At 48.3% G+C, this 25,351-nt stretch overlaps 1 long non-coding RNA gene across 1 annotated transcript in view; it reads left to right on the forward strand.

Annotated features, from left to right (window-relative positions):
- The first annotated feature begins 18,391 nt into the window (after positions 1–18,391).
- The window catches only part of LOC105866340 (uncharacterized), a 41,262-nt gene continuing 34,302 nt past the window's right edge, over positions 18,392–25,351 (forward strand). The window contains exon 1 of the long non-coding RNA XR_012918485.1: positions 18,392–18,758. This is a non-coding gene — a long non-coding RNA (uncharacterized LOC105866340). The remainder of the gene's footprint in view (positions 18,759–25,351) is intronic.

The following is a 25,351-nucleotide window of genomic DNA, read 5'->3' on the forward strand; positions in this document are numbered from 1 at the left end:
TCTTGGGGTGTATTTCCAAATAATCAATGAACAGATATTTATGGAAAATCTACCAGGTACAAAGCAGTGTACTATGAACTCTGTGTATGTGATGCGCCCTGCTTTCCGTGTGAGAGCTTAGAGTTTTTTGGGGAGACAAGACGCACATGTATGAAGCAGTAAGGACTAAGACACAGCAGATGCAGTTAGGAGCTGACTGCATGGTGCTGATCGTGGGAGGTCAGAGAAGGGAGCCTGTCGTGAGGGCTGCAGGGGTCTGAGGAAGCTTTGGATAGCAGGAAGAATGTAGGCTGGGCCTGAAGGATGGGTAAGGTTAGGATAGACTAGAAGAGAAGGAACATCCCAGCCAGGAAAACTGACCTTGGTACAAGTGTGAAGGGAAAAAAAAGCAAAAAAGCATATGTGTTCAAGGAACTGTAGTGGGCTGATGGTGATTGAGGGTGAGAGGAGAGGGAAGAGTCTCTCATAATCCATACCCCACTGGCTAGCTTCTCAGCCTCTCAGTACAACTGTAGTGTATATAATAACCGAAGCTGTGAAACCCAAAGGTAATTTTTTATTAATTCCAGAGTGAAAGTCAGATATCTAAAGTACATGGGCTTGGGTTTGATGGAACCAATTTCATGGCAAACTTTCAGTTTCCCTGCAAACACTGCCATACTGAGAGGCATAAGCTATGTCTGTAGAGGAAAAGGACAAATGAGGAACATATTGGGTGCGAAGTTAGGGGCTGCAGTGTTAAAACCTCCCTGGACCATGTCTGCCTTTGGGAAGAATGCACTGTCATCTCTATGTCATCATGATATTTGAGGATTAATGAAGCTGCTGATCTTGGCCTGTTTGTAAGGAGTCTGGAAATGAAGACCAGAATCCCAGGGCTAAGAGGAGTTCTAAAGCCTTAGGGAGACTCCTTGTCCAGAAAGCTGTGGGATCCTTGTCTGAATATCTCCCATGGAGTCCTCTCTTCTAACACTGAATCACTCTTTATTAAGAAGTACTTGTTTTTAAGAACTGATTTTAAAATATCTATTTCAATTTTTTACTTTTAAAATTTGAGACAGAGTCTCACTGTCATCCAGGCTAAAGTGCAGTAACAGCATCACAGCTCACAGCAACCTCAAACTACTGGGCTCAAGCCATCCTCCTGCCTCAGCCTCCCAAGTAGCTGGGACTATAGGCATGAACTACTACACCCACCTAATTTTTTGGTTTTTTTGTGGAGACAGAGTATTGCTAATATTGCTCACATTTGTCTTGAACTCTTGGCCTCAAGCGATCCCCCTACTTCGGCTTCCCAAAGTGCTAGGATAACAGGTATGAGCCAGCACACTCAGCAATTGATTTTTTATTATTTTAAAATCTGATCCAGATTTTTTTCTGTTGGTAAAGCCATACATGTATTGATTTTGTCTCATATGGATTTTTTTTTTTTTTGAGACAGAGTCTCACTTTGTTGTCCAGGCTAGAGTGAGTGCCGTGGCGTCAGCCTAGCTCACAGCAACCTCAAACTCCTGGGCTTGAGTGATCCTTCTGCCTCAGCCTCCCGAGTAGCTGGGACTACAGGCATGCGCCACCATGCCCAGCTAATTTTTTTTTTTATATATATATCAGTTGGCCAATTAATTTCTTTCTATTTATAGTAGAGACAGGGTCTCGCTCTTGCTCAGGCTGGTTTTGAACTCCTGACCTTGAGCAATCCGCCCGCCTCGGCCTCCCAAGAGCTAGGATTACAGGCGTGAGCCACAGCGCCCGGCCTCATATGGATTTTGATATAACTTTTAAGACTATATAAGTAATACATAATTAAATTTTGATATAACTTTTAAAAACTCTATAAAGTAATGCATAATTAACTTAGAATAATTGGAAAATTCAGAAGACCAAAAAATAAGAAAATAAAAATTACCCCAAATTCTATCCCATTATCAAGAGAGAATTACTGTTATCAATCATTTTAATGACTCCCTTGCCTGGCTGGCTGGCTCTATCTATGTGTCTGTGTATCTATCTATCTATACATTTACACACATATTTGATTTCATTAAAATTATGGGTTATTTTGCATACTGCTTTAAACTTTTAAAATTTAACATCATATGCAATTCAAAAAATATTTCAATTCAAACATATTTGTTGAGCACCTACTACTATGTGCCAAGCACTATTCAAAGTACGTGGGATCGATCAATGAACATGGAGCTTACATTACTTTCATGTTAATAAATATATATAAGGTATCATTTGCTGGCATAGTGTTCCTCAAAATAAAGTTTTAGCTGAATTTCACATTGGCAGGTGTTGCTGGATGTTTAAGATTTCCCCTTCTGCCCTCTCCTCCGTCCTTTGTTCATCACTCCTTTGTTTATTTCTCCATTAAAATATCAGTAAATATTTGGATTTGGCTTCTCAGTGAGACTGCTAGTTCACTCCCAAATCCATGTTCTACCTCTTCTTTTTAGTAACAGAGCACCTATTTTATTTGAAGTGTCAATGTGCCCAATTAAAAACCCCTATTTTCCAGCCTCCTTTGTAGTAAGGTGAGATTGTTTTTACGTTCTAGCAAAATATTATGCGGGACTTCAAGAAAGCCGCATAAAGGAAGCTAATTCTATGGGAAGGAGGTCCTTTTTGTCCTTTCACCATTTCTTCTTCCTCAGTCATGCTTCCTAGAACGTGGATGTAATGGCTGGAGCTGCCATCTTGATCAGGAAGTGACTTTGAGGATGGAAGCCACAGTGCAAAGGAGAAAGATGATGAAATGAACTTGCATAATAGAGAAATGCCTATCTTCTCTCTAATCTTCTTTAATAGGAGAGATTTAACCTTTATGCATTTGGCCTACTGTTGCCCAATCTCTTTTGCTGAGTGTTCTTGAATATTCAAACGCTAATATCTTATCATTTGAATGAGTCAGAGGTCTAAGAATATTGAACTGATCTTTTTAGAGGGTTTGCACACTTGTGTTGGCTGGGCAACTTTCAAAAGTGGGGCGAGGCCCCACGGAGAAAGGAAAGGAAGTCAGTGCTGGAGAGTGGACAGAGTTTATGGAAGCGATTGTTCTTATAACCAAACCATTCTTCATTTCTTAACTTGGCTGCAGGTTGTGAAACACGTGCAAAGACAAGAGATTTGTTCATTAGATGTTAATTAAAACTCCCATGCTGAGGATGGATCACAGCACAGAACATGATGCTCGATTTAAAGAACTGAGGGGGGAAATGGGGCTGTTTTCGTTGCTAGTAGCCCAAAAATGAGTTCTGGGGCAGTCAGAGGAGGGGTGTGGAGTGGGGACTGATGTTTGGAAGGGTAGGATTGGTGGCAGTGGATATGAGGATGGGGTTCAGAGAAGAGGCTTGGGGATGCCTTTCTAGGTATTACTAAAGTCAATAGGGCTTCTGGGGGAAGGAATGTTCCTTGTGGATAGAAGGTCTTCTCTCAATCTGAGGGAATGAGTGTGGTCAGCCTGTCTCCGTCCCTCCCTCCCTCCCTCCCTTCCCTTCTCCCTCGCTCCTCCACCCCCTTCCTTCCTTCTACCTATGCAACAAATATTTCCAAACCTATACTCTGTGCCAGGCACTGTGCTATTCGAGATTCTAAGTCATTACAGATTGCTTTTATTTCAACAGCTGGGGAGGAGGAAGGTTGAGAGTGCCACTGGGGGTGGTTGGAAAGTCAGATAAGGAAGCTAAGCTGGGGGGGTGGGCAGTCAAAGGTGCTCACTCAGCAGCGCATTTGCAATCTCCAGCAAGCCAACCATCCCCTGGACTGGCTGGGGTGAAATGGACTGTGTTTTCCCTCCCTGCGGTCCTGACCTTGCTGCATCCGAGTCCCCTGGACTCTCAGTGAATATGCAGATCCTTCCATTCAGCACGATCAGCAACTCACACCGTGTAGTAGAATAATTGGAGGAGAACTGCCCGGTGGAGAGATGAGGGAGAATGAAAAAGGAGACAGGAGGGACCTGCTCTGGAAATGTTTGCTGGGAAAGTTCAAGTCTTTCCAAGCATATTGAGCAGGAGGGAAAGTGATGACTCAATGCACTCTTGGACAGTGGCTACAATCTGGGAGGGGCTGTGTCACTGTATGAGCCCTCATTATGTTATATGTAAAAAGCATAATGTACTGTAACCTGAGGGTAATCAACCAGCTGAAGCACTAGCCGGATTTGCCCTGGGAGCTGCAGCTGGCCCTGGCATTCCTGGAAAGCCAATTTTATCAGGAGAAAGGCCCAGGCTGGGGTGGAGGAGGCCCCCGGTGAAAATGCCAGGATTCCAGTGACTCTCTCCTCTCTTCCCATTGCCCTTAACAGAAACTACACCTGAAAGGGCCTCAGATTCATTGGAAAGATCCCCGTTTGGTTTGCTCATTCCCTTTTCCAACAAGTATTACGAGACACCAACCATATGCCCGATATGTGGCTAGGTGCTGGATGTAAGGGCCAGAATTGACTTGGTCCCTGCCTTCATGGAGCTTCAGGATCAAAAATTGCACAAGTAAATGATAAGTGACCATGGTGACACTGTGGAGGAAGGACTGCATGCTTCTGGAAGATGCATATAGCAGGATTTGGCCTAGGCAGGGCTGAGATGGGCAGGTACTGACCAGGAAGAGGGGGACGGCGTTCCAAGGCTGTCGGCAGGAGGAGAGAACTGCAGAAGACACCGCCTGACCCTGCAGGGCTTTGGAAGCCCCATAAGAATTCCTCAGAAGAAGGGGAAGCCGTGGAGTTCTAAGCAAAGGGTACTGGGTTCACAGGCTGCCTCTGCCTCTCCCAAAGTCTCATTGTGCGCTGGAGGAGCCTGGTCCAGCACCCTAACTCCCTCTCTCTTGCACCTGCCCCTTCTAGGCAGACACCCAACTACTGTCCATTCAGCCTTAGAAATTCCTCTGACATTGGCTTCTATATGGATTGATTTGAAAAAGAAAAAAATAAAAAAAATAAAAAAAAAATAAAAAGAAATTCCTCTGACATGGACCTTTCCTGCTGCCTGAGCCCACGGCCACTGCCAGAGCGGGAGTGTTGTATCCTGTTTCTCCATTTGAGCTTCTTCCCTCTGTGATCCACCCTCCCTGGCTGGTTTCCTCCTAAAACACACGCTTGGCCTCTGCTGGCTCCCCAGAGTCTAGGGGAGCCCCCAAGGCTCCTGCTGACCTCACCTACCTGGTGCCTTATCTCCTTCCTCCCCAGTCTCTCCCCACCCTCCGTACACATGATGCGACAGCCCTAAGGGACCCGTCAGCCTTCCCCAAACAGCACATCTCTTCCCTGTTCTCTCTTCCTGGAAGATTCTTCCTTTTTCTTTACTAGAAAACCCCTTTTCCTTCGTCAACATAGCAAAAGAAATGCCAGGACACTATTGACTCTGCAGGTCCTCTCCCTGGCTGGCTGGCACCCCTGGAGGACAGACATTCACAGAGTGCCTGGCGCATGGTGGGTGGGTGCTCAAGAGAAGACGAAAGGAAAGGTCACATATCATGTGCTCCTATTTATATGAAATTTCCAGAACAGGCAAATCCATAGAGACAGAAAATAGATTCGTATTTGCCAGGGGCTGGGGAGAGGAGGGAAACGGAAGGCATAAGCTTTCTTTCTGGGGTAATGGAAATGTTCTGGAATTAGGCAGTGGTAATGGTTGCACCATATTGTGAATATACTAAAACCCACTCAATTGTACACTTTAAAATGGTTAAAATGGTGAATTTTATGTTGTATAAATTTAGCTCAATATTTTTATGAAAGAACTGTTGAATACAATTGATAGGAGGCCACTGGTTTGGACTCAGCTCCTGCCCTAGGCCCGACAGATCAAAGCAACATGGAGTCACTCGTGCTGAAGTTCCACGTCATCAAACAGAAACTAAGTTGTTTATCTGACTTTACCTGGAATCAGGAGAAACAGGGAGACACAGAGAGACACAGAGAGACAGCCCTCACGATGAGGAAGTCCCCTCTGCTTTAACCCTTACAAGGAAGGGAACTGAAGTAACCTGATGCTAACCAATCCTCTTTTTGTTCCCTGTTTCTTCTTTCTTCAGTCTTTCTGCCTATAAAGCCAACCTCCTCTGGTCAGCTCATCCCGAGACAGGGAACCAGCAGGCCCTGTTCCAGAAGGAGTCATAAGACCCGCCCCAAGGTCTCTGAGAAGACAGAGGTGGTGGAGAGCAGGCTGAAACCAGCTGGAACCAAGATGGCCACAAAAAAGGACCTCAGCTACCCTCACTGCTCATGACACCGGCGGTAAGGTGTCGGCATACTAAACGAAACTCGCCCCTGCCATGCCATGCCAGTTACAAATGCCATAGAGCAACTCCTGGAAGTTACCCTATATAGTTTAAAAAGAGGAGGAACCCTCAGTTCTGGAAACTCCCCACCCCTTCCCCAGAAATCTAATGAGCAATCCTCCCTCTGCTTAACATAAAATTAAATGAAACATATAAAATAAAACCCAGAACCTTACAAGGTGCTATTCTCTGTTGCTCTAGACATAGCTGCTGCTGTGTCTCAGAGGCAGCCTCCTCTCTCTTTTTCTTTTCTTACCTCAGTGAACTTGCTTTTGCCTTGCTCTGTCTGCTCTCAAGTTCTGTCCTGTGGGAAGCCAAGAATCCACTCGGTCTTCAGGCTAGATCCCCATTTTAGGGTCCACTTTCCTGTATCCATGGGAGCAACTTTTCTAAATTTTTGGAGATGTCAAATCCAATTCATGAATTGCAGATAAAAGCCAATGAGATCATTTAACTAAATGTGTTATAATCTTGCCTTTTGACAGAAATGATGAAAATATGAGGGAATAATAAAATACTATAAAAAACTTTGTGAAGATAGGGTCTCTTACTATGTTGCCTAGCCTAGTCTTGAACTCCTGGTCTCAAGAGATCCTCCCACCTCAGCCTCCCAAAGTGCTGGGATTACAGGTGTGAGCCACCACACCCAGCCGCCCTTTTCTTATTTTCTAATTTGCTTTTATCCCAAATTCTCTTGCTATTCTTCAGTCACTCCCCCATTGGCAAACGTTATAAGTTAAATGGCAGTATTTATAACCACAGACCACATCTGAATTATAATCAAGCACCAATTAGTAGTCTTGGATTGATGGGGTTTGTTTCTTTTGCTGTTTGTCTTTTTCTTGCTCAAGCAGAGGCTGAAGAAGGAGAAGCTTCTAGACCTGGTATGTGTCAACTCTAACACATCCATCTGTCCACTTTGCTAGCAACTGAGCTTGGGCAAATACCTGCAAAACAGAAAGCAGCTAGGAGAGGAGGCATTATTAGGACTGCAGTCAGACTGTGGCAAAAATAACTTTTCAAAGCCCTTCACACACGGGCTCATTTGTTCATCATGAAAACCTGAGTTGGCAGTGGGAGCCTTTTGATGGAGAAAAAAGCTTCTGACCTGTCCTTACTCGTGAGTGGCCTGAAGGGGTGAGCTGGGCTTCTCTGACCTGCTGGTCATCTCTGCTGGTGAAGGAGAGAGAATGTGCTGGATGTTCTCTGCATGTGGATTGTACTTGTTGCTGTCATATTTCCTGAGCAAAGCCCAGCATCCCTGGAACACTGGAAAGCACTAGAAGGTGCAAGCATTGAAGACACCAGTGTGGCCACTTCAGGAGAGAATGGCAACCACAAGCCCTAATTAATGAAATTCCTTACGGCAGCTCCACTTCAGACAGTTGGCTCAAATTCTCATCTTCAGCCCCCAGACATCCATGAGACACACGGTTGAGTATAAATTACAGGGCCCCCTGGACCCCAAATGTCCCAAACACCATTGTAACAAAAGAATTCTAAGCTGAGAAACTTAAGACCTGATTTTTTAAACATGGAATTGGGGAACCAGTTATTCTATGGAAGCTTTTGTAAATATTTTCCATTGAATGATAAAGAAAACCTGTACTCAAATTACACAAACAGAATTTCAACCACAGATGAGACAAATTATGTAAGTTGTCATAGCACATGCTATGTTGCAAGCACTATTTTAAGTGCTTTAGATAGATTAACCCATTTAGTCCTCACAACAGCCCTTTTAGTAGATTACAGTCCTTACCATCTTACATATGAGGAAATTGAGGCACAGGGAGATTGAGTCATTTGCCCAAGGTTATACAACTAGCAAATGTTAGAGCCAGGGTTTGACCTTGGGCAAATGTCAGAGCTGGGGTTTGAACTTGGGCAGCCTGGCTCCAGAATTGGCCCAACAAGTGGAGCCCCCGGGGCTGTGTAGTGAGACAGGCATCAGTGTGAACATGCGACCTGGGCTGGAGTGCTCCGGGCAGAGGACACAGCACAAAGAAGCAAATCTGTACTCAGTAGGGTTTCACAGAAGGCTAAGTTGTGATTGTCAAAGCTTTCTGTTGTGCAGTTTGGGTTTTTTCCCCAGAGAGGAAACAGTCTACATGGACCATCTTTAGGCCAGTCAGGCCAGAAGGAGGGTTCTGGGCTGGTGGGGAAGGGGGTGCAGCTAAGCGGGAGCAGAGAGGAGGCGGCCAGTTGCCCCCCCAGCCCCACCTCCTACGGAGCACTCCTGAGGCTTCCTTTGCCTCTGTCCCCTCCCTTGGCACTGGGTCCCTTCCACATTCACACAGACCCCAGAACAGTCCCTGCTCAGCTGCTGGGGGAGGCACGCCTGGCCGGTGTCTGTCAGTCATTTCATCTGTGCCTTCTGCCTCAGTAGCCCGCCCCAGAGCAGTGCTGAGAGGTCACAGGCTGGTGGGCAGAATTTCAGGCAGGTTCAAGGCTGTGGGATGGTCTGTGTCTCTATAGTTCCAGGGCTTGGGGGCCAAATTGGTTAAGGTCACAGCCACCCCAGCCATCATCAGATATGGGAATGACCATAATAGGTGCTATGGTCTGAGTGTTTGTGTCCTCCCCAAGATTCGTGTGTTGAAATCCTCACCCCCAAGGTGATGGTATTAGGAGGTGGGGTCTTTGAGTGGAGATTAGGAGGGTGGAGCCCTCCTGAATAGGATTAGTGCCCTTTAAGACACCCCAGAGAGCTGCCTCACCTCTTCCCCCATGTGAAGACACACAAAAAAGACACCTTCTATGAGAAGGTGACCCCTCCAGACACAGAATCTGCCAGTGCCTTGATCTTGGACCTGTCAGACTTCAGAATTGGGAGAAATAAATTTCTGCTGTTTATAAGCTACCTGGTTTATGGTATTGTGTTAGAGCAGCCCAAGCAGACTGAGGCATGGGGTGCCCATGGAGAGAGTTGAACCAGGGCCAGGACACTGGACTTTATCTGCCAGCTACCCAGTATGCGACCTTAAGCAAGTCCCTTTCTCTCTCTGGGTCTCAAGTTTCTCAAGTGACAAATGAGAAGGCCTGTTAAATGATTACACCGACAGTCTCAATTCCTGAGCACTTTTCACTCTACCCTGCTCCCAGGCTTTCCTGCTCTCTCTGAATCTTCATAAAAGTGTAGGATTTTGCAGCTGGCAGGAGGCACAGAGATAATCCAGTCCACCTGCTCTGGTCCTGGTCGCTGCTCTCAGAGCCTGCGTGCTGCTTTCTCGGCTGAGCGCAGCGGCGTGTGGGGGTGGGTCCCGGAGGGCAGTCCTTTTAGCGCTGGTGTCCTCTTGTGACCGCCCAGGAGGTGAAGCAGTTGTTACTGACAGGCACGATAAGGGGTGCTCCCCACAGCTGGCCCGTCGTGTGCTGGAGCTCCCCAGGACTGGATGGACGAGGCAGCTTCCCGTCTAAATGCCGAGGCTGGGGACGCCAGTTCCATCCAAACCACCAGGAGCCCCGTAAGTGCCCCCCACGTCTATTCCCAGGGGCCTTGGGGGGCTGAGCAGCTTTGAGGTGTCTCTGTCTTTCTTCAACACACATGTGTGCAACCCTCCCCCAGCTCCTAGGCATTTGCTGGGCGGGCAGGACAGGGGCACAGAGAGGGCCATGGGCTGTTCTAGGGGAGGACCCGCAGAGCCACCACTTCTCCACTAAGCCCGGGCTGCCCAGGGGAGAAGCCTCTGTTCCTGCCCACCTGGAGCCAGCGTCGCCCTTTTGTTTAGACAAAATAGCTGCCTATGTGGTATATATTAAGAATTAGAAAGGACTCCAGTGCTACCCTCAGCCTAGTTCTCTCTTGTGTCCGATGCCCCCTCCTCAGCAGTTCTCACTCTGAGTTGTGGTTTTAAATGGATCTGTCTGGAAGGGGGGAGGGAGCCACACTTGAAGGCCCCTCTCTTCTGCGTTATGTGTCTCCCACGAGAGGAGGGCCCCCGGGTGGCACAACCCTCATCCCCCCAGCCTGGAGCAGGGTGGGGGGAGGTCCCTCGGCGGGGCAGGAAGTCCAGGGTTTCTGACTCGCCCACTGCCGCGAGCATCTCAGCAGTGCGGGCAGGAGTGGGCAGGCAGGGGAAGGGTAGGCTTGTGTGAGCGGCTGCTGTGAATCTTAATTCAACTCAGTCTGGCTGGCTTACTGAATCAATGTTGGGAAAACACAGCACTCTCCTGGGAGGAGAGGTGTTTGGTATAAATAGAAGGTATTATCCTTGTGAGGCAATTGGGGGACGTCACGTCACTCAATACAGCTGATGGCAGCAGCCAAGGCCCCAGCCGTGGGCTGCAGAGCTAGAGCAACTGCTTTCATCTGCTTGTCCCAGGAGAAAGAGCCCTTCCTCCATCCCAGCGCCCTCTCTGGGCCCTGAGCCCCTTCTCTGCGGGAGAAATTGGGCCACCCCCATTCTCAGGGGGTACTCGATAGGGTTCTGACAGCCAAAAGGGGTCACTCTCCACGCACATTCTGAGTGATAGCTGTGCCTTCCCTGACGTACTATCTTGCTCTTTATTTTTAAACAGCTTTATTAAGATATAATTTATCCATCATACAATTCACCCATTTAACGTATATGATTCAATGGTGTTTATTATATTCACAGATATATGCAACCATCACCACAATTTTTCTTTTTTTTTTTGAGTCAGAGTCTCACTCTGTTGCCTGGACTAGAGTGCCATGGCGTTAACCTAGCTCACAGCAACCTCAAACTCCTGGGCTCAAGCAATCCTTCTGCCTCAGCCTCCCGAGTAGCTGGGACTACAGGCATGCGCCACCATGCCCAGCTAATTTTTTGTATATACATATTTTTTAGTTGGTCAATTAATTTATTGCTATTTTTAGTAGAGACGGGGTCTCGTTCTTGCTCAGGCTGGTCTCGAACTCCTGACCTCAAATGGTCCGCCTGCCTTGGCCTCCCAGAGTGCTAGGATTACAGGCGCGAGCGACCACGCCTGGCCACACAATTTTAGAACATTTTCATCACCCCAAAAAGAAACCCTATGCTCTTTAGCTCTCACCACTCTATCTCCCTGTCGCCACCCCTAGTCCTGCGCAATAACTAATCTGCTTTCTGTCCCTGTAGAGACTTATTCTGGACATTTTATGTAAATAGAATCATAAATGGTCTTTTGTGACTGGCTTCTTTCTCTTAGCATAACGTGTTCAAAGTGCATGCATGCTTTGGCCTGTGTCGTCAGTACTCTGCTCCTTTCTCCACGGTATGGATGTGCTGCATTTTGTTTCTCTAGTCATCCGCTGATGGACATTTGGGTTGTTCTCACCTTTTGGCTGTTGTGAACAAGTTTTTGTGTGGACACGTGTTTTCATTTTGTTTGGGAACATGCATAGGAGTAGAATTGTTGGATCCCGTGGTAACTCTATGTTTAATCATTTGAGGGGTTCCTTCTTGTTCTTTTTTTTTTTTTTTTTTTTTGGAGACAGAGTCTCACTTTGGTGCCCAGGCTAGACTGAGTGCCGTGGCGTCAGCCTAGCTCACAGCAACCTCAAACTCCTGGGCTCGAGCGATCCTTCTGCCTCAGCCTCCCGAGTAGCTGGGACTACAGGCATGCGCCACCATGCCCGGCTAATTTTTATATATATATATCAGTTGGCCAATTAGTTTCTTTCTATTTATAGTAGAGACGGGGTCTTGCTCTTGCTCAGGCTGGTTTTGAACTCCTGACCTTGAGCAATCCGCCCACCTCGGCCTCCCAGAGAGCTAGGATTACAGGCGTGAGCCACTGCGCCCGGCCGCTATGTGCTTTTTTTAGTGTAACTTCTTTAATTTGGCATAATTATTTTGAAGTTCATCTATATTGTTGCTTGTATTAATATGAACTAGTTCATTCCTTTTTATCGTTGAGTCGTAGTCCATTGTGTGGGTGCACCACAGTTTGTTTAGCCACTCCCCAGTTGATGGACTTTAGGGTTATTTCCATGCTGGACCTTATGATAAATGTATGCTTAACTTTGTAAGAAACCAACAAACTGTTTTTCAAAGGGATTTGATCATTTTACACCCCCACCAGCAGTGTATAAGAGTTCCAATTGCTCTACATCCTTTCCACATTTGGAATGGTCGATTTTTTTCAATTGTAACCATTCTAATAGGTATGTAGTGATATCTCATCATAATTTTAATTTGCATTTCTCAATGTCTAGTGATGTTGAGCATCTTTTCATATGTTTATTAGCCATCTGTATATCTTCTTTAAAGAAGAGCCTGTTTCAATCTTCTGCCCATTTAAAAAAATTGGGTTTCTTGTTTTCTTGTTGAGTTTTGAGAGTTCATTTTTAAAAGAGTGCTTTCAACAATGTTTTGTAGTTTTCAGCATGCATTCAGATAGTTTTCATATCTCTCTGTGAGATATCTCCACTCCCACATATCCTAGCGTGGAATAGCCACCTACTGGGTGGGCTTGAAGCTCGTTGCAATCGCTATTCTGATTGACTGATAGAGCGAGGATCCCCTCCTGGGGCCACTTGCTGGGAACGAGGAGATAGTTATCAACACATGGTACCAGCAGCTGCCTACTTTCCCTGCCAGAGAGTACCCTGTGGCTGCCACTTGGGAATTGATGAGGTTTTCTGGCTGCCATCCCACAGATCTGCAAGAGTAGCCCCAAGCATTGGTGCTTCATGCTCAACCCAGGCCTAGCGTGTAAACTCACAGAGCAAGGTTGAGCCTACAGGGGAGGAAAAATATCTTTTCTTCACTTGTTGCTAGATTCACAGCTGAGGTCCCTATAACAAAAGATAGATTAACAAAAGAAAGGCATACAAATTTATTTAACATAAGTTTTACATGACATGGGAGCCTTCATCAGGAAATGAAGACCCAAAGAAACAGTTAAACCTTATGTATTTTTATGCTAGATTTAATGAAGAAGTAAATAGTAATGGAGAAATATGATTGCACAAAATGTATGATCTAATGGTAGCAAACTGGGGCAACTCAGCAAGGCCTGTTTGTTCACATTCCTCTCTGGGACCCTGTGTCTTCAGACACAAGGATGTTCCTTTCTTCTGGGCATAGGGAGGGCAGCTCTTGCATGACCTGCTTTAGGTTAAGGTCAGAAAATCCTTCCTGGGCCTTATGACCTGCTTCAGGGGAAAGGGAAGGAGAGTGAGAGTGACCTTCCTGCTTTTGGTGGTTTCTCAAATGCCAAGATGCCATTTTGGGGGGTTGCATGTCCTGCAGAAAGCCAGCTCCTTCCTCCCACTCAGCTTTGTGCACATCTTTGCTGACACAGGCTTGTCACTTGAGCTCTGCATCTGTCCCCTGAATCATTTTCTTGGCCACTACTCTAATTTTTTCCAGGAAAACACCCACAGATGAGAAATAGCTAGACCAGTATTGTTGATGCCAAAAGCCAAGAAGTAGTGGTGGCAGGGTGAGTCTGGAGCCCAGAAGAACTTCTGTGAATTCTTCCACTGGGTGTTTCTAAGATTGGTCTATTCCCCTCACCCATGGCCCATTATCTCATTCTGGGCTCGAGCCATCAATGACAGACAGGTCTTCTTTCCTCTTATCTCTAAACCATTTCTCATAGGGTGGGCTAGATTTATTCTCTTATGTCACAATATTCATCATATTGCTCTCCTGCTCAATAACCACCCATGATTCCCTATTGCCCTCAGGATGGTATCCAAACTCCTTGGTCTTGCATTCAAGAAATCCCAATATCCGGTCCTTCCCTATGTGCCCCCAAAGACTCTATTCCAACCAGACCTGTCTTCTCGCTGGCCCCAGCATGCTCCCACCTCTAAGCCTTTGCTCATGCATGCCCTTCCCACACCCATCTGCCCAAATCTCACCTCTCCTTAAAGGTTAGTTCAAATCCTATTTTCCTATGAAATATTATTGACAATTATGGACCACTTAGCTGTCTTCTGTTCCTAGGGTTTAATTTTACAACCTGCTTTTAACTTTCTCAGTTATAATAGTTCTTCATTGGTTGTTTCTATTCGTTCTATCAGTTCCCTTTTAGTGAGTCTGTCCGTGCCAGACACCACACACACATGCACACAACATACAGACACACACACACTCTTGTACATTTTTTGCTTGGTTTATAAATGTGTATTTCCTTATAAATGTTGTTTCTAACTCAAACAGCAAAAGCCTGGACTCCCAGCAACTTGTGTATAGATGCCGACGTGAAGATTCAGAGAACCTAAGTGGCTTGCCCAGGTCCCACGGTGGTGAGCGGTGCGGGTGGGCTTTGTGCTCGTGCCTGCACCCTTACTGCTCTCACACGCTCCCCAGCCCTGGAGGACAGGCAGGGCCGAGAGCCTTGTGCTACAGGGACTGAAGCACAGAGCGGTTGCTCCCTCCAAGGTCACTCAGGAAAGCAAGTGGACCTTTCCATTTCTAAAAAATTTTGGAAAAATAGCACATACATAAAATTTATTATTTTAACCACTTCAAAGTGAACAATTCAGTGACATTAAATTAAATATACTCCCAATGTTATACAACCATCACCACTATCTAGTTCCAAAACCTTTTCATTACCCCAACAGGAAACCTTGTACCCAGTAAGAAGTCACTCCTATTACCTCCTCCCTCAGCTCCTATAACCACTAATCTGCTTTCTGTCTCCATGGCTCTGCCTATTCTAGGCATTTCAAAGAAATGAAATCATATGATATGTCGGCTTTTGCGTCTAAGTTCTTGAATTTTCTTCCTGTTCTCTCTTTTGCTCTCAACTTCTCAGCAATAAGCATTACACATAGATGTGAAGGCTGATAAATTCTATGCTCAGTGGATAAAGGCAGGTACTGTCTGGGGCAGGTACTGTTACAGACAGGGCTGGCTAGATACAGAATGAAATGACCACCCAGATGCTCTGCAGACTCAGCAGCTGGGGGAGCAGAGGACAAGCCCTCAGGCCTTCTAGAAAGCACTGCCTGCCCAGGCATCATTGTCTTTTTCAGCTTTCCTACCTGGAAAGCAATTCGCAATCATTCTTGCCAACCTGCCCGTCTCACTAAGGCAGAGAACATACTTTGTTGGCAGGGATTTGCACACTATCTTTTGCTCTCAAGGGACCTCCTCCATTGAGGCTAATTTTCTGTTCCTGGCTCTGATGCCTGAAACCCACCATTAGAGAGTCCTTTTGGGGGAGCACAGCTCTGCCCTCTCTGTGCGCCCCTGGTGCCTACTAGAGGCAGTGCCCAGGGGTAGCTAGGAGGGGAGTTAGCTGTAATCTCCACTTCAGAACAAAAACACTGTACTTGCTATGCTAGCACAGTGTCTACCCAAGTCTGCCAGCTTCCTCCTTCCAACCAATGACCCTCTCTAAATCCTTTCTAGATAGACACTCCAGCACCCTCACTGCCCCTCGGTAGGAATGGGTTTATGCAGCCTTTTCCTGTGTGGGAGACACAGCTTGCAGATCGGATCTAGTTGCAGAGTTTCTGCATCTCAAGCTCTGTGCACACATAAAGTCCAGACTTCAGCCCACCCAGGCAGCTTTCAGACCGTGCTTCACCGTGGTCGGCATGGGTGTAAGGAGCTGTGTGGGATACACACCCCAGGGGCAGCATTGGCTTGAGGGCACCCATGGCCCCCTGCTTGGTCTTTAGGCTTTCCTAGGCCTGGAGAAGCTACTGGTATATTTTCCCCCTTGCCCCCTTACCTCCGTGTGACCTAACTGAGATTCAATTGTTTCCAATTGTTAGGCTGTTACAAATGATGCGACAGTGACCATGTTTGTGCTTTCTGGCTGTCATTGAAGCGACCTCAGTGGGAGCCAGACAGACAAGGAGGGATGCTCAGAATCCAATTGGACTTACATATATTCAAGAGGTGTGGCCTGGCCAGATTGGAAGAGCATGAAAAGAATTCAGAATAGCATGAAGCAGTCAGTAGAGGAGTGCCAATGAAGTGAGGAAGGATCTGGGGTCCTTCGCGGGGGTGGGGGGGGGTTGCAAACTCAAATTAGACTTGACAGTTAGGGAAGATACAGAAAGTATAAGGAAAGACATAGTCCAGGTCACAGGCTGTAAGATCACCCCATTTCGAGTGTTTGGACTGGGAATCACAAAGTGTCCCATTATTGTCATGAGAAAAATCTCCCTATTTCTATAGCTCCAGATGTTGTGACCCAGCCAAAAATGGGGTCTATGGGCAAGCTTAGCATAACAAGGAGGTCACCCAATTTGCTTAGAATGGTAATCCCAATTCCTTGGAATGGTAAAAATGTTATTCTCTTAGTGAGTTAGTCTTTAGCCCAAGGAAGATTTAGAATTAAATATGGACATTAAAAAGAAAATTAAAATTATTACTATTAAAAGTATTACTAGCTTCTCTTTTTATTAAGTTTAGTAATAATCTATATATATTTGGTGTTTTTAAAGTGCTTGTTTAGAGTGATTAATAGATTAGCCTTTTAAGTGGGTCTTTCCCTGCTCCTCCCCAAAGTACCTAAAAAAAATAGCAGCATTAATTTTGCTGTCTTCACCTGGCAAAATCAGGGCCTGCCCAATTTCAAGAGGAGCAGAGATAAAGCCCCACTTCGTCATGGGAAGTGGCAAGGTTCCTCAAGAGCACGTAGAACTAGAAATGTTGCTGTGGCCCCCCAGAGCCATCCGGCTTCCCCTGACAGGCTCTTTGAGGCCCTTTAGGTTTTCATTAACCCTTTCATCAAGGCCCTTCAGCCTCCATTGGCCACCCAAGCCCGAAGCCCCATATTTAAGTTTTATTATGGTAGCACCCTACTCCCAGGTACCTACATCTATATCTGGTATCTTTTGCTGCACCCCCAATAAACCACCCCCAAACCAATAAACCACCCCCAAACATAGTTGCAAAAACAATGACAATACTAATTTTTCTCATGGGTCTTCCATTTGGGTGGGACTGCTCATCTCTGCTCTAGTCATGTTAGCTGGAGCAGCTGAAAGACTGGGTCTGGGATCCTCTGGCGGCTCTGTCACTCACACACCTGGCAATTGGTCCTGGCTGTGGGCTGGGACCTTAGCTGGAGCTCTCAGCAAGCAAATCTATACAGACCGTCCCCACGTGGCCTGGGCTTCCTCACAAGTCGTGGCTCGGTTCCAAGGGCGAGGTTGCTAAAAGAGGCAGGTGGAAACAATGTCTCCTTTTATGGCTACTCACAAACTATACAGCATCAGTTCCACTGCATTCTGTGTGAAGATAGTCACAAAAACCCACCCAGTTTCAAGGGGAGGGGGAAATAGATGCCACATCTTGGTGGGGAAGCAACAATGTTCTGGAAGAACATGTAGGACCAGAGATATTGTAGCCATTTTTGGGAACTGCAATCTGCCACACTTCTGCACTGTTCTGCAATGGGCTATGATCTACCCCTGGATTGGAGGTTGGGGGATATAAACTCCTAGGTTATTTCATCTGGGAAAAGTCTCTCCAGTAGCCGAAGGGTTATCTGTTTAAGATAGTCACTGGTGTGGGGTGTTCGTAATAAAGGCATGTGGAAGTTGGGGAAGACGTGTACAGAAACACTCAGGTAGGTCTAGGGCTTATGGGTAGAGCATCAACAGTGTCTGTTATAGGATAATAAAAGAAAATACTGAGGGTGAATTATATCTCTGTCTCTCATCTCATGTGATCACAGGCAGAGAAGGGAGAACCTGACATCTCAGAGTTTCAGGGGACATTAAGTGACAGAAAATGTGAGACCCAGAATAGCTGGAGGCCTGACTTACAGAGTTGGCCTGGCCCAGTGTGCCCATCTCTCAAATCCTTCTGATCTCTGATTGCTGAAGGGGTGGACCAGTGGCTCGCCCATGAATCCCACCATCATTTAGCCATAACTTGCCTTGATCCAACGTAGATTGGAAATCAATCATTTTGTTTTTACACATGGTCCCATATGCATGCAAATAAGGAAGTCTTTATCCACTGAGCATATTGTTTAAATAACAGCAACCAAAATACATCTCGAGATCTGTAGTGTTTGGGGTATGGTGAACTAGCTTCTCTGAGAAGACAATGGGAAAGATCTTTTTCTAAGGGTGAGCAGGCAGAAGGATGGAGCATGTGCACAAAGTAGCTGATGAGCACATGGTCTTGGCTGGCAAAGCTGGCGTTTTGCATATTAGTTAAGACAGTGCCATGGAATAGGATCTTCTGATATAAGATTTTGTACTCTATACCAAACCTAGAAGTTTTACTGCCAAAACTTCACAGGCCCTTAAGACCCCTCCTGCTGTCAGCATTGTAGCTTTGAGGGAGGAAGACAGGATTCCCTGAGGGGTCACAGGAAAGCAGCCAGGGAGGGAGAGGCCGTTCCTGGATATAACAGACATCCTTTGCTCTGAAAAGTGGTCTCTACAGCAACCAGCCATCTCCAGTTATGACATCACAGGAAGATAAACCTGCCACGCTGCCTCAGTTTCCTCAGTGCAACAGGGACAAGACTGGTCTGAAGAGACACTGATGGAGGAAGGAGCACTTAGGGGTCACTTGTGCTTGGCCATCCAGCAGGTGAGCCACACTTCCCACCCACCTCCAGGAGGAACGCACGGGTCATGGCACTCACGGGACACAAATATCCACCCAGTGTCTCCGGGGAGGATCAGGCTCCGGCCTCTCTAAGGGCCTAGGCCTGTGGCTGCGACCTCCATGGCTGTATGCCATCGATTTCTCCTCTAAACCAAGATTCTCTGCTCCTGGTCCATCTCCAAGTCTTTAGTGGAGAAAGGTTATAATATACAAAGTATCTTCTCTGGGGAGATTGCTCATCTAATTCCCGGCCTCTGTCTCACTGGAAGTGGCCCCAAACCATAAGAGAAAGCCATTGCAAACCCACACATGGGTCTGGGCAGCGCTGTAGGAGAAGGGTGGCCGACGCTCGGGAAATACGGCAGACTTTCATTGGATCCCAGGGTCGTACTCCTCCCAGACCTTCCTTCTTTCTTCTTCCTTGGAGGATGCCACGGGAATGCTCAGATCTTCTCTGGGCTTTGCTGCTACAACTGTCTCCCCGGGCAAAGGAAAATGCATCAGATTTGGAGATGCAGAACTGGGGATAAGCCCCAACTGCCCCTCACCCCTCAACACCAGCTGTGTGACTGGGCAAATCCCTTAGCCTCTCTGCGCCTGCTTTCCAGTCTAAGCCTGCCTGCCCCTCACAGGCAGGGCTGGGCCAGCGGAGCCGGCATGGCACAGAGCCCGTTGAGTTCCCAAACTCTGTCCAAATGCAGAAGGTCATAAGTGGAGATGACTTGGTGCAAAGCTTCAGGGTCCTTGTCTTGGGACATTACACAGAGCAGGTTGTGAGTCCTCTGCAGGGTCTCAAAGACAGAACTGTGCATTCTCAGCCGAGCGCCAGGCTTCCCTGGAGACAGACATTGCAGCCGCACTTCCCTGATGCATCCCTCGGGCCCCTCGGGCACTCAGCACCTCAGAGCCGTGGTGCGGAGGGTGGACGGTCTGTGGGTGAGGGGCGGGGTGGATTCCTCCTGTGACTGGCTGCTGACACAGAATACAGAGGGTGGGTTTATGGAATTGATGAAGACTTCAGAGGAAAAAGTTGGAATGAAACACCAGCATGGTGCTGGGCGATGGGATGTGGTCACTAACTCAAATTCATGGCTGAGCACCCTCCTTCTTCAGCTGCCCAGAGTTCCCGCCTGCTGGAACCAACTTTCAGGCAAGGCCTGCTGTCAGTCAGTCGCTTCATCTTTGCTGCAAATGGAGGTCACTTGGCCCCTCTCCTTGGCGGTCTGCCCTCCCGGTGTAGAATGGAAGGCATTGGCCCTGGGGGAGGACTATCAGGCCTTGACTGTCAGGTTGAGGAGAATCTTTAGGGACAGGAAGGTCCCTCTGATGTCCTAAAATCCCTTTCTCTGTCTGAGTCAGGCTGACCTTGGAGAACCCTGAGATCTGGGCTGTGAGAGGTCATGGGAATGATTTTCAACTTTGGGATGAAAGAAACAAGTCTAGAGAAACGTGGCCTCCTCCACTGGGATTCAAACAAGGAGACAAGCAGGCACCTGGGGGCACCAACAGGGCTAAATATAACCATCTGAAGCCGGGCTGGTTCGCTCAGCTTTCTGTTGAAAGGGGCATTTTCATTAGAATGGGCCTCCTCAAGGTCAAAGGCCTCTGGGAAAGAATTACCAAGAGTCCAGACTCCGAGACAGCCCCATGTGCGGTGTGATTTCAGGGGCTGGGAAGAAAGCCTCCCCTTCCCCACAATTAAAAAAATAACAACACATTGTGGAGGGGAAGGGCATACCTCTAACCCTTCCTAGGGAGAGGCAAAGATATAAAATGTAACCAAAATGTTAAGAAAAAAAGAAAAACAAACATTTGTCGGGTGTGGGGCAGGGGGAAGGGGGGAGGAGGGGATGGGTATATACATACATACTGAGTGCGATGTGCAGCATCTGGGGGATGGACACGTTTGAAGCTCTGCCTCGAGGGGGGAGGGGAGACAAGGGCAATGTATGTAACCTTAACAATTGCACCCCATAATATTCTGAAATAAAATAATAATCATAAAACAACAAACAAAAAGCATTGTTCTAATCTGATCCTTAGGCTGTGGCTAAAATGCACATTTCCTTGGGAGGGTCACAGTACTTTCAGTTACTGGTGATTTGCCTTTCAGTGCCAATGAGTTCTACAGACCTATTCTTGGAAATTTTTATTGGAACAAAGCAGGTGATCCCTGAAGGGTATTGAAGGATGAGGCTAATGGTGATGGAGTACTCAGCACCAGGCAATGTTAGACACTAAGGTAGGTTTTCTCATGTTGTCTCACAATAGCTATGCAGAGCGGGGCTTATCCCTACCGTATAGATGAGGAAACGGAGCAACAGACAAGCAATTCATCTGAGGGCGGTCAGCACACAGTGGGGGCTGGAAGCCACATCTGCCTGGCCCCAAAGCAATGAGGATCCCACTGCCCTGCACTCTTCCAAGGCAGAGGAGAGGGATGGGCCAGTGGTATCAGAGGGGAAGGGTGGAGACCAGACAGCAGGTGCAACATCATCAGGCTAAATATCACCAGGCTGTGAGCATCTTAATGCAAAGCCCCAGGGCCTTCAAGGAGAGGCTCTTCCAAATCACCCTCACGGCCACCATGTGCCCTGGACAGTGGATGGTGCCCTGAGTGTGGAAGGAAGAAAACCTAGAGCAGTGGGTCTCAATCTTGGGTTTGGTTCTTAATCTTGGGTGTCGTCAGAGGGCTTTTTGACACATGCATTGTTGGGTACCATCTTCAGAATTTCTGGCTCAGTAGTCTTGGGGGAAGGGATAAAATTTGCAATTAAAACAATTTCCCGGGGGTGCTGATACTGCTGGTCTGGGGACCACACCTTGCAAACTGCTGAGTCAGCGCCTGTCTCACAGAGTCTCTCTCCGTTGGGGGACAGGACATGACCAGCAGAGAGCTTCAGGAGATGGGAGGGTGAGGCTTTTGTGATAAAGAGACCCTACAGTAAACCAGTGACTCAAAGAAGATCAAAGTCTGTCCCTTATGTGACAGCCTACAGTGGATGCTGTGGTGCACCGCTTGGATCCCCCCTTCACCCACCTCCCCTGCTGCTGGATGCGGTGTTTGTTAAGGGCTCATAGCTGAGTCCCAGTCTGGGAATTGCCCTTGGATAAAAGGAGCTGCCTCGCCCAAGTTATGCAACTTGTGGGAGCAGCTCCCACCCAGGAAGGACAGGTAGCTATGGAGTACAAAGGTTCCCTTCCCTCCGCTCAGTCTAGGCACCTTGGAAGGGCCGTCCTAGCTCCAGCGCTCCCCACTGGATCAGCGGAGGGCTCTCATCCCCCTTCTCTGCAGTTCGATTTCTTCTGCCCTGCAACTCGCATAGGCTGCTCCCTAGAGTACACCTCAGTAAACCGCCAGCACACCGAGTCTGTCCCAAGTCACCTGACCTAAGACACAGGCAAGGTGAGCGTTCCTGGTTGGCAGGTGGCTTGGCCGCCCTTGGTCATTGAGGGACCCTTCTTCTTTCCATCTTGTTTCTTTATCATCCCTCCGGCTTTGTCTGGGGGTGAAGCCAGGTGGCAGGCCCCTCTGTGCTCGTTTGTGGAGATGGGAAAGAGGAGGTAGGGGAGACACACTGTGCCTCCCAACACATCGGCCTGGAAGTGGCACACATCCCTTCTGCCACTTCACTGTTTCTTAAAACTTAGTCACGAGGCCATACACAACCTCTGGGGGGCTGGGAACTCCCAGGTGGCTGGGCAGCCCCCGCAGGCCATGACTCCTACTCTGGAAGGAGAGGGAGAGAGATGAGGGGGACGTCCAGGCCCTCCTCTGTGATGAATGTGAAACTGTGGCCCTGATTCCATGTGCCACAAAGCACAAAGCTCTGTAGATGGAACAGTAAATGTGAGCCATTTATAGGCGCAAAGACCCTAAGGCATTGTCATTCACACAGACAAAACCTCCTGGGGCTTCCTGGGGCATTGCTCACTGCCGGCTCTGCATGAAAAAGCTGCACTGCAGATTTTGCACAGTGCTCGGGTATCAGCCATAACTGGTCGTTTCTCTCCCTTTGAAGAAAGCTTGGCTTGATGTAAGTGAGACAGAGTGATGTGATACAGATAACCTTCAACAGACTCAGGCAAAAGAAAATAACCCCCAAGCTTCCATTTTTTATCATTAGTCACAAATTACTTGTAAAAATCTATCTGACACACAGTTGCCTGATCTTGCCTGCGCCCTCCCTACTCGAAGGAGGGGTCGGAGTGGGTGTGACGGTGGCAGGGAGGGCTGGTTTACTGCACCCGGCTGGGGCAGACCAGCCTTGGCAGTCCCCAGAGGTCTTGCCAAAGGCCTGGGCACATCACACTGACCCTATTGTCCCCAGCATAGCGTCCACTGGGGTCCATCTTTGTCATAATTTTGTTGCAAACCCCCTTAACTCCCTCCCCCTTCCCTCTCTGGCAGGCCCTAGCCTCCCCGCTGTGCCCAAGAGGCTGACCCCTGCTGGAGAAAATCCTGCGTCTGGCCCGACTGTGCTGCCCGCCTTCATGTGCACGACCCCAACCCTCAGCTGTACGCTGACAGCGCCAGGCAGCTCTCCCGCTCCCCTGGAGGTCCCTTTCCTGCACCACTCCCCACCCTCCCCTCCCCACACCCACATCCCCTCGCTACCCCGTGGAGAACATGGAACCCATTACTGGGGACTCCTGCCCTGGTGCCCGCAGTGCCCACATGCCCCTCACCCGTCACAGCGGAGCAACCCTCCCTGCTCTGACCTGAGGCCACTCTCCTCTCCCTCCGTAAATCCTGTCCCCAGCCCTGCCTCCCTCTGAACTGTTCAGCACCTGCACTTGGTGCCCAGAGGCAGCAGGGAAGACCGGGCTGGGGAGATGAGGGAGGGGAAGGCGTGGGTTCATCTCCACCAGGGGGGAGCAGCCCACTTCCCCCCACGCACCTCTCATGCCGGCGCAGGTAGCGAATGGGGGTTAGGCACAGGCCCTCTCGTCCTGCTGCCAACAGGCCGCACCGGTGGCTTCCCTTTGGCCTCAGAGATGACCACCTCTCTGGAGGTGACCTCCAGGCCGCTCTCTTCCCAGCAGGTGGGGAGTGGGGCCAGGCTCTGGTGGCGCTTGCCCTGCTCCCTCTCAGGGGCGGCACGTTGCCCAATGCCCACGCCAGGAAGACTTGCTGACAGGCCCGTGTCCTGGAGTTGCTTCTGGGTTAGGGAAGGGACGACTCGCTGGTGAAGAGGGACAGCTGTCACAGAGGAGCCCCTGCCTCCTGCCCTGCCGGGGGGCTGGGCAGATGCGTGGCAGGGACACCTCGTTACAAAGCTGCCTAGTACAGGAGAGGGGCGGACTGTTCACTCACTCCTGTCTCACCCACCCTCTCTTCAACGCCCCACACTGTCCAACCAGCTTGTTCTTGGGCCAGCATCTAGGAGCCAATTTATTCAGGCCCTGAGGTTTGTTTTGTTAAGGACTTTCAAATGTATTAAGAAATGCGTGAAGAGCTTTGTCATCAATTTCCCATTACTGGGGACTCCTGCAAATGTCAGCTGTTTTCTCATGTACCTGAGCAATTGGATCAGGAAGTCCCTGCTCACCTCTCCCCCTGGCAGCCCCCCAGGGCTGCTGACGTCCCGTCCCACGGTGGAGCAGGGAGCTGAGGCTCAGCCCCCTTCCAGCCGTTCCTGCAGCCATGTAGCCTGGGCTGCAATGAGCTGAGTAAAGAGAAGGCGTGTGAGGGAGGAGGGGTAGGAGGGAATGGCCTCCCTCTCTGCTCTGTTTCTTCACTCAGTGTTTTATAGGAACTATGAGTCTCCAGGAGGTGGACCTCAGACCCCACATCCTGGGTGCCCACTAGCATGGCACAATAAAGACTTGAGCCGCCTCTGGGAGGCTGAGGCGGGCGGATCACTCAAGATCAGGAATTCAAAACCAGCCTGAGCAACAGCGAGACCCGTCTCTACTAAAAATAGAAAGAAATTAGCTGGACAACTAAAAATACATATATATAAAAAAATTAGCCGGGCATGGTGGCGCATGCCTGTAGTCCCAGCTACTCGGGAGGCTGAGGCAGGAGGATTGCTTGAGCCCAGGAGTTTGAAGTTGTTGAGCTAGGCTGACGCCACAGCACTCCAGCCCAGGCAACAGAGTGAGACTCTGTCCCAAACAAAAAGAGACTTGAGCTGTGAGGATATATTGAGCAGGGAGGGTGAGGTATCTACCTTCATCTGTCTCTGGGCCTGTTTTCAATCCCCCACATGTGACGTGTCCTCAGACAGGCAGCAGGGCTGGCCAGGGTCTGCCCTGGGAGTTCTTCCTCTGAGTGCAGGGATAACATTTGCTGTTGCTCTCATCTTAGCTCAGGCACTGAAGAGAGAATGCTTGTCTCAAAACGGGTTTAGAGGCTGTTATGGATTCAATCGTGTCCCCCAAAAAGATATGTTGAAATCCTAACCGCTGGTACCCAGAATGTGACCTTACTTGGAAATAGGTTTGTTGTGGAGGTAATTAGTGAAGATGAAGCCATACTGGACTAGAGTGTGTTCCTAATTTAATGTGACAAGAGCCCTTATAAGAAGAGGACAGACAATGGAGACAGAGATTGGGGTGATGCACCCACA

This window comes from Microcebus murinus, chromosome 3 (assembly GCF_040939455.1).
Source record: "Microcebus murinus isolate Inina chromosome 3, M.murinus_Inina_mat1.0, whole genome shotgun sequence".
In the NCBI taxonomy this organism is placed as follows: domain Eukaryota; kingdom Metazoa; phylum Chordata; class Mammalia; order Primates; family Cheirogaleidae; genus Microcebus; species Microcebus murinus.